This window comes from Ostrinia nubilalis, chromosome 19 (assembly GCF_963855985.1).
Source record: "Ostrinia nubilalis chromosome 19, ilOstNubi1.1, whole genome shotgun sequence".
Classification (NCBI taxonomy): Eukaryota; Metazoa; Arthropoda; class Insecta; order Lepidoptera; family Crambidae; genus Ostrinia; species Ostrinia nubilalis.
In genome coordinates this window covers 10,154,682-10,164,584 of record NC_087106.1, presented here as the reverse complement: position 1 = coordinate 10,164,584, position 9,903 = coordinate 10,154,682, and the positions used below count along the sequence as shown (strand labels likewise).

The 9,903-nt window shown below is 33.9% G+C and overlaps 1 protein-coding gene across 1 annotated transcript in view; it reads left to right on the top strand.

The window, feature by feature from the left end:
* Positions 1-5,486: 5,486 nt before the first annotated feature.
* Positions 5,487-9,903, top strand: part of LOC135081182 (glutaredoxin domain-containing cysteine-rich protein CG31559-like) — a 119,443-nt gene continuing 115,026 nt past the window's right edge. The window contains exon 1 of the mRNA XM_063975926.1: positions 5,487-5,680. The gene's annotated coding sequence lies outside the window, so the exon portion shown is untranslated. The remainder of the gene's footprint in view (positions 5,681-9,903) is intronic.

Genomic DNA, 9,903 nt, shown 5'->3' with positions numbered 1-9,903 from the left:
TCTCAGTAGTTTCTATGTTATTTTGAAGTTGCATTTAAAGGTTACCAGTATCTTATCTAGTATTTATTCTCCTGATTGTCAGATGCAGTAGCTTATACCAACTGGATTAAGTGACATAAACATGGTCTTGCGAGCTTCAAATAAGTAAGTAAAATAAAATACTAAATAAGTAGCTATAGTACTACAGACTTAACCACCTTGTTTTGAACAAACAAAAGATGACACCACCAATATTATTTTATCGTCGTCGTCGTCGTCGTCGTGGAGGACCACCTATCCTACAAACCCATTTCAAATCATTCTTTCCGTCTCTTTCTCTACCACCAGTGTTTTATAGTGATGGAAAGAGACAGACTTATTCGAAATCGTCAGCTGATGGAGATCGCGTGTTTCGACGCTACCTGCGCCTGGGCCGGATGACAGAGGTCGCCAAACAGCATTCCATTTGAGCGATTATTTTTAGGCATTCGCTAATCTGGGCCTGGTACAGTCAGGTGTGGGTAAGCTTGTTAAATAATATTCATTATGTATGTTATGTGCCAGTGTGGCTGTATGTCCTGAAGCAGTTATTTAAAAGTGTAACTGTAAGAAGAAAATGACTTGAATTAATTTTATAGTGTGAAGCTGTTAGAACAGTTCATGTAGACTGCAGCTCATTTAACATGAGATGTGATTGTAGTCAAATACTTGGTTTGGTATGCATTTATAAAAAACATCATAATTTCAGCCATACCTAATTCTATAATTTACCAGAGGCCAATGGAGGATTTGGCCTACACTTCCCACCCTGTCCAGACAGGTTGCGAAGCCAAAGACAGGTCACATGTATCACACATCTCATTTAATCAATTTTAAGCGGTCTGATCGCTAAAATCTGTGTACAAAGCTCGTTAAAATTGAAGCTTACTCCTTAACTTGGGACGTCCACCTACAAGGTGGACCAACGACATCGTAGCAGGGAAGCGCTGGACGCAGGCCGCTACCAATCGATCAACGTGGAAAGCATTGGGGGAGGCCTATGTTCAGCAGTGGACGTCCTATGGCTGAAATGATGATGATGATGATGACTCCTTAACTTCAGGATTTAAACTGCCACTAAAACCGTTAAAATGTACCCTCGTTTACTATGCCACCGTGTACATTTTTTCAATAAATTTTGCATTTTTATTTGGCATTTACCGAACATGGACGCCGGCGTAAAATCGCTAATCGGTGGCCGCACCTTAATCTTAAGTATTATCGAAACAGGTGTTGGTTTTGACTATAGTGAAAAGCGGTGGGCTCATTCCAGTTTGACCCTCAGTCATCTAGATAATAAGCTTAAATACCTTACAGATAGATAATCTCAATTAAGTGGTACTGGGTTTGAATCCCAGATAGAGCCTGCAATTTGAAATATTCTTAATTTGGTTAGGACTTGCAGGTTTGAATCAACTTGGTATTCCGAAAAGAAAATTGTCGTGATTCGTTCAGAATAAACTTTTATAGGTTCTCAATTCATCTGATGCAGCATTCTGATTTCTATTGAATTTCAGTATCAGTCAGAACTAGCCTCCACCATAAAGAAGACCATACGATTTAAAGCAGAGCCCTATCCAGGGCTTAAACTCACCAACCTACTGATTGTATTCTTACAACTGGTATTATTAATGATTATAATAAATAATAAGATATTGATACCTAATCCTACTGCATTTATGTAATACTGTGGCATTTAGCCATTGCAAAAAATAGTCCTTTTATGGCACAGTGGCAACACATTCCAAAATATCTTCTAATATTACGCAATACAGTCGAATCTTCTGAACTACAACTTTGCATTTTAAAACAAGTTATAGTGATCGTTTGAATTCAAAATATATCATCTACGTAATGATGAGACGAGGTGCTAAATTTGCTGTAGTAAATAAGACGTAATAGTTTTAAAACAATGTTCCTTCGTTTGTTTTAGCCGAATGACGTCCACTGCTGGACAAAGCTCCCCTCCAAGGATGTCCATAACGGTCCTGCACCACCCACCTCGCATCCAGGCACCAAAACAGGGTGACATAAAGAAATATTTTAATATAATCACCACTGTGTAAGATCATCTATCTCAGTCCCAGAGGTCCCGGGTTAGATTCCCAGTGGGGACAAAACTTTTTTGCTCAGTTCGATGGGTGGTAGATCATATAAGTCAGCTTGGGTATCACCTAAAGTCTATCACCATAGCAACGTAAGTAATATAGCCAATTTCTAAGGTTGAGGATTCCAGGTGAATCTTCGGCCTGATCATTACTTTTCATCAGTGCCAAAAGCTTTTTTGTGGGAAAATTAGGCTTAACTTTAGTTTTCTAACAGAGCTTAATCATTTTAGGATGATGACATCATTATTAGTTCTTGTTAAGCTCAATCGCTTTGTCTTACACCAACCTGTAGTACCAGGATAATGAAGTAACTAAATATAGCAAATTAAGATCACGAAGATACTTTTTTTTTATTTTATGTTCCTATGTTTTTATTATGGTGCATTTTTTGCAAATTATTTGAGTGCTTTGCGACACTTTTAATGAGATCACAAGTTACATTGAAGACAAAAATCGTCATAGAAAGTTAAAAAAGTTTACTAAATACTACATTTTAAATGTAAGTAAGAAAATTTTATTTCACTCCGGTATTCGCTGGGTGCGAAGTACTAGGTGGGGGTAACATAATCGATCGCAGCGCTCATGGTGGTCAAAAGTAGAAATAATGTAAGCTCTGTCATCAGATGTATCTGTCACTCAGAATACGGAACAAACCAGAAACCGTCAACGGGCGTAAATGTGTATTCATATAAATTACTCCAAATCGCACTAATTTGACTTTAGAGCAATTAGTCAATGGCCGGCGCGCGCATTGTTTACATATCCGTCAGATTGACACTTTATAATTAAATTATGCCGTCTTGTGCCGTTCCAACATGTAACAATGCTACTGGAATTACGAAGAAAGTGCATGGGATCATGTTTTATCCGTAAGTAGCACATTTCCAATTCATTTTAATTAAATAATAATTTTCAAAAAAAATCACGGTTGAATTTTGTAAGTGTTGCCACAGGTCAACGGAATATTTTACCCTACTTTTTTATATTGAATTACATTTGTCTATAAAAAATTCACGCGTTAATTTTGATAGCGTTACCACAGAATAATGGAATATTTTCCCCATCCTTTTTGTTTTAATTAGTTTTTAGTGTAATTTCATCCATGACATGACAACCTGATTAATTAAATTATAAGTGCCACTTGTGGTCTAAACTGAATAAATATTTTTGATTTTGATTTGATTTTAATATTATATTGAATTAATTTATAATATTACTCCCTAATAATGAGGAGATAATAAATTACTATCGTGAATTTCATACTTTCCCATTTATTCAAAAGTAAGGCATTGGTATCAACAGATCAGCAGCAGCAATATTTGTATATTTAATAATAATTTTAAGTAATTAATTATTGCTTACATACTTACTCTGATTTTCTTTCAGGATACACAGCCAGAGTTGCCTCGCAATCAAATTCAAGTATTGGTGATGTTTTTGATTTGGATTCTGTTTTTGACTCCAAGAAAAGTTAAACTAAAAGCACTACTGCGCCGTAAACAAATGTTTTGTTGTCGATATGTTTACATAATAAAGAACCTTAAGTTTCTTTTTTGTTTTACTTGGCATTCTAAAATTTATATTCGACTTTTGTAATAATTGACTTTTAAATAACATATTATACCTACATATAGTATATTACACTATTTAATAGAAATAAATAATCATCTACACTTAGTTACTTCGGAGTAAAAATTAAATTCATAGGTAGGTAGGTACTATCTATGCCTATGGCCAGTCATGTCGTCTCGTTCTATCGCAAAGAATCACCATTTGATAAGAGCGAGAGCAAAAACGGAAATGGATAGTTAACACTGTGGCCGTGTGTACTTATTTCACTTACTTATTTTTTACTTGTTTAACATCTCTTTAAAAAATTACATAATTTTACCCCAAAAATGGGGGTGTCACACGGCGCTAGTAACACTAAAGGGGGTAGAGGGGCGCGGGAGGGGAAGTATTTTGGACACAAGTTGCCGCGTAGAAATGTTATCGAACACTCCTTCTGGTTTGTTCCGTATTCTGAGATCTGTCAATGGCAAAGCGATTCTACATAATACATTTTAATATCATTAATTAATCGCATGAATAGGGTCCTACTGGGAATTTAAATAAAAGAGTGGACTGTTTTTCGATAGGGCTGGTTTAATAGCCGTTTACAATTTGGAAATAACTAGACTATAAAACGTGGTAGTACAAAAATGAGTCACAGTAGTTGTCGTGCACAGATGTTTGCCTTATGATGAGAGCGTGAATTATTGAACTCTGCCCTTGTTTTGTTCTTAATTCTTCTACATCTCGGACTTGTCCAGCCAATACCAACAACTTTCCTTTAAATACGGTTTGTGGTTGGAATTTGATATTGTAAAACTCACAAACCCGGTCTTCAAAACAATACTCATTTCGATCTGAAAACGATATTTAATTTATTACTAGTGATACAGGAACATTTAAATATATTTACTGTTATATAATGAAACCGTTAAAGTAGCTTTTTCTTTTCGTTTTACTGTAAAACTACAACTAGAAATAAAGTAAACAAACCCTGACACAATCAAAATTAAACACACTTTTTGGACTTACCTCATTTGATTTGAATGACCAAAATTATTTCAAAACCTTTTTTCCACCCAAATCGTGGTATCACAACAATTTATTAGTTGAAAATATTTGTTATTTTTTCATTTCGATATTTTTTCACAAATATACGACCGAAATGTCAATGTGACAGAGCCCACAAAGTTGTGGACGCTAGTTGGCGCTGTAATCGTGCACAGAGCCAATAAAACAACAAAGTAAGTATAAAGTATTTTTAAAAAGAACACCATATTTTATATCTATTTCGTCCATGATTTAAAAGACATCAACGAGCTTGGACAGAGTTGTTAATAATAATCCCCCAAAATACTGCATAAAACATTATTAATAACAATTAATACAGAACACAGAGTAAAAATACAATGCGTATTATAATTTTTACATTTTTTTTTCAATAAATAAATAAATAAAATTAGACAACTTTTTAAAAATTCTAAAATACTGTTATTTTAAAATATGACATCAGGAAACATTTTTTTCTCAAAAAAGGTCAGCTATTTATCGAATCAAAATAAAAGAAGAAATTGAAGCGAGACATTGCAAAAAACTCGACTCGTGCTTATGTCGTCGAAGGCGACCGAGGTGGTAATGCGTTTTCCGTGTCAAAAAATATTATACACCACTCAAAGTTGTAAACAATTTGATATTTATCGATTTTGGGATTGAGTTCAAATTGGAATGTCAGGTAAACCGTTAAGCAAACGACGTGAATGGAACGGCGACATGTAGTCATTTATGAAACCACCTCAGTTCGCGCCGAGCGTCCGTTGCCGCCGCACGCATGCGCCGCCGCCTGTGATTGGCCGATTCAAACCGCGACCGTTGACGCCGACCAATCGGAATCGATCCGATCGATTTCTTTTTCTCGAGTTGACGCGCTGGTGTTTTGTGCCCTGTGTATGTGACATTGAAATTAGACTGTGTTGATTATAAGGTCGGATTTTTTTCTCACACTGGTAAGAATTTGTTTTAATTATTTTTAATGTGTCGTTTGTAACTTGTAACGGATGCTTAGATTCTCACGGCTATTGCTGACATTCCGTATTGCGGGTGTTATTGTAAAGTAACTCGAATTGTTTTGAAAGGTATGCCTTGTAATTGCTCAAACTTCTTGCTAAACTGTTATTGTATTTATCGTGATTATATTTTGAACGTGTCTTGAAAGAAGTGAGTTGCTTAAATAAAATATTTTTATTACTTTTTCCACTCTAAATATTTTTCAATTTATTTTGCTTTTGTATATTGTTGTTTGGGAAATAAATGTACAGTAGCGAAATAACTTGATGAGAATTCAGGACCTTATTATGCTTAAACAGTATTATTGTTCTGGACGCAATTGCTTGCAAACAAAACGTATAATTACTCAGTCAACTTCAAAGGGAAAATCCCATGAATAATAATAGAATGGAGTTCTAATTCATGAGATCGCGTAGTTATGGCAATTATCATCCATTAGACAACTGTTGTAAATCGTTTTATCCTAAGGCCATCTTCACAGATTCTTCATATGTATGCCATGAATTCCGTTTCACATGCCCTGTTATGGTGGAGTTGGAATGTCAAGGTATGGCTTTGAGTCAGGTGTACATAATACACCTACAAAAATATTTTACTAGTTACTATAATATTTTGTTTACAATAAACGGTCTGTACAGAAAACTAACGTAGATTTTTAAAATAACGTGAAAAAATCTAACTGCCTAAGGTGGGAATCGAACCCACGACATTTCGCTTGCCAGGCGACTGCTCTTCCATCTAATTAGATTCAAGTTGTTTACAAAAAAATAGAATATCAGACAACCCAAAGAGAGATTCCATTCAGACATTGTGGAAATTTTGACCAGGTCAAGTCATCCAGGCTTAACCGGTCGTTTGCTGAGATTCCAGACAACCATTCGAATGGCATGGTGTCTCATCCTGATCAGTGCTTAGGCATACGAGAGGTTAAATAGCTTGTATAAGCAAGCACAACTCACCCGGATCTTAGGCTGGGTTGCGCCACCTTACTTTAACTTTGACAAACGTCAAAAATCTGTCAAAATCCATACAAAAAGCACCGGTTATCTTCAAAGTTACGGTCAAAGTTAGGTGGTGCAACTCAGCAAGACTCTAACTTGCTAAGAACTGATCTTGGACTCGATCCAAAACTCCAAAAATCTCTTTTAACCTAAACCTTAGTTTGAAACTTCATCCATCTATTCTTGAATTATGAAGTATAATATTATAAGTATTCTTTGAATTGAGGAATGTAGATTTAATTTAATCAAAGGCTTTAGGCTGCAATACACGTTTTGCCATAAGAATTACAAAACTATCAGGGCATAATCAAAGAAGATTGGTACCATAACTGATCTCAAATCATACTTCAGGTGTGCTTTGGTTGATTTTTTGTCATAATCTCCATCCAGTACACAAGATTGATGCACTTTTTCATGCAACATCGTAAAATGGGGCATAAATAAAGCTACACAATCGTTACTAGCTATAATTTTATCTTCATAATTCATTTTCCTGACATAAAAGTCTTCTTTGTTAATAAAATATACAAGATTTTAATTAATTATTTAGTAATAATTATTGTTTTTATGTTTTGATTGAAATCGTAAACGCTGATGTGTAAACTAGAATTTGTAATTTATAAATAATTATTAGTTCAATTAAAATAATAGATAATGATTTGTTGATTGAACATGACTTTTAAGAATTTATTTAACAAAATAGCGAGTATGAGAAAATTTCAACATTTTATTGTTAAAATTTTACGCATATTTTATTTTATTGTCCAAATAGTTGAGATATTTTATGGTAAAGATAATGAGATAACTTCTCATGTGAAAACTATTTCGGTAACAAACCATTTTTTGTGAAAAAATACTAATCATTCTTATGGACAAAAAATCTTTTATTTTAACGCTCAGATCATAAATCAAAAAGTCGATTAAAAAGTAAGCATTTTCCTAAGTTGTAATTAATGACCTCAAATTTAATAACAGTCTAAAGATGCTTTTATTCAATTAAAATCACATAAAGTATCTGTTATCTGCAAGATAAAATCTTATCAAAGATCGTATATGCAGCTAACTACCACGTCCAGTTGAGAAAGAAATAAAAACATTTTTATCTTAACCATTATTCGAAAGGTTGACGTATATGACTTTCAATCTCTCGAACTATCTGAGACACGCGTGGGCTTTATTACATTGTAATAGAGCCTACTTTTGAATGATAATGTCATTATAAGAGTTGTAACATAGCAGGTGTGATGTGGTCGAATGGACAGACGACCTTACGCATTGTTGAGAATTTTATATTTCCTACTTGGGCGCGTGGGTTGTTTTTGGGTTAGCTAGTAAAAGTTTTTTCTTTGATATTTTGTAAGACTATTTTTAATGTGCCAGAGAAATTCCGTCCTTTATCGTACGGTTACTTTAATGGTGATAAACCACTCTTGCGATATATGGGATCGTAAAACTTATTGAATCATCTCGATTCAGCTCTATCGTTTGAACCTTGATTGTTTTCATCGTTCACTTAATGTGCCTTTTGGGATCGTCCCCAGAGCCTATGAGTTGAGGAAAAGAAACTATCTTACGATCAGGAGTTAGTACACTTTTGTCAAAATTATCCTCATGACGTTATCAAACTAAAAAAAAACTTTATGCCTTGTAACATTGTCATTCCAAACTTTCTTCACAAAGGTAATTCAAAACTGTTTCACCATAAATAGGCCAGCTATGTGCATAAAGAAACCCAGTCTTCAAACTCTCATATGCATATTAACCTCATTTCAAACTATCTTGTGCGGTTGATATTAGCTTAGAGCTGTTGCAAGAAAGCAAGTCATTATTTAGAAAAGTTAGTGCACATTTAATTGAAAATAACTGGCAACTAAGAATATGCAACTAGGGATATAAAAAAAAAAAAGAAAAACGGCCAAGAATATGCGACTAGGGATATAAAAAAAAGATTTTTTTGATAAAAGAACTGTAAAAATAGTTATGGACCTTGTTTCCATTTTTTTTGCTAGTTTGTGCGATGTAACAGGATTTATTCTACATAATGAAGCATTTTCTTCCTTGACTGGTTAATAAGTTAGTATAATAACTGGTACTCATAAAGTTATGGTACTCATAAGTATATCATAAAGTTATGGTGTCCCACATGGAACCAACATTATATCTTTATTTTTTAACGCTTGTCATTTTCTTCTTATTCGTCGCAAGTATAATGACAGTTAAACTTTCCCTGGGACCGACTTAGCCATCATTTGTTGGTTTTTATTAGCAGTTAACCTATAAATCTTGGCTACATACATACATACATAAAGCTGAGTATGAACTCGAGATTATTTACTATAATTTTTTTGTACTGTGAAGGCTTACAATTACATACTTGATAATTAAATAAATAGAGACATGATACCTTAAGTTTTGATAGACATAATATTCAGCCAAACAAGTACCTAATCATGAACTAATTTTCGGTATTGCGTTTGTTACGCTGTGTATTTCCTACTTTATAGGATTTTATCCTCGATTACACTAGTTATTTTACCACTTTTATGTTATTTACAGTCACTTTTCCATTTCTGTAATATAAACGTCAGCTTAGTACAATGTTACGGTATAATAGTCGCTCTATTTAGTGAAAGTGTAATCACTTCTTACTGCAATCTTACGTAATGATGTATAATTTGTTCTAGGAAAACACACTCAAAAGGTACAATTTTCCTAACTCCTTATTAGGGTTATGGATTGGTAACAAAATGTAAAATAAATGCTACTTATGTCACTTGGCTTGTTACGATGTTAGATGCCGTAATAATAGGAGATCCGGGTTCGATTTCCGATAAAAATAACAGGAAAATAGCCTCTGTCGATAAAAAATATGCAATTTATTGACTCATCTCTCACCTTGATACATAGGTTAAGTTTAGGTTAGGTAGGTATTTAGGTTGCTTACATTATTGTAAGAATAAAAATAGATTTTAGGTATAGATTGCGCGACGAAAGTTGAGGCAAACACATACTCCTACTGATTTAATATTTGAAGAACTAAGACATCTGTGCAAGTGCTATGCAATTTATTGACTCATCTCTCACCTTGATACATTATATTATTTAGGTTGCTTATTATTGCAAGATTTAAAATTGATTTTAAGTATATATCGCGCAACGAA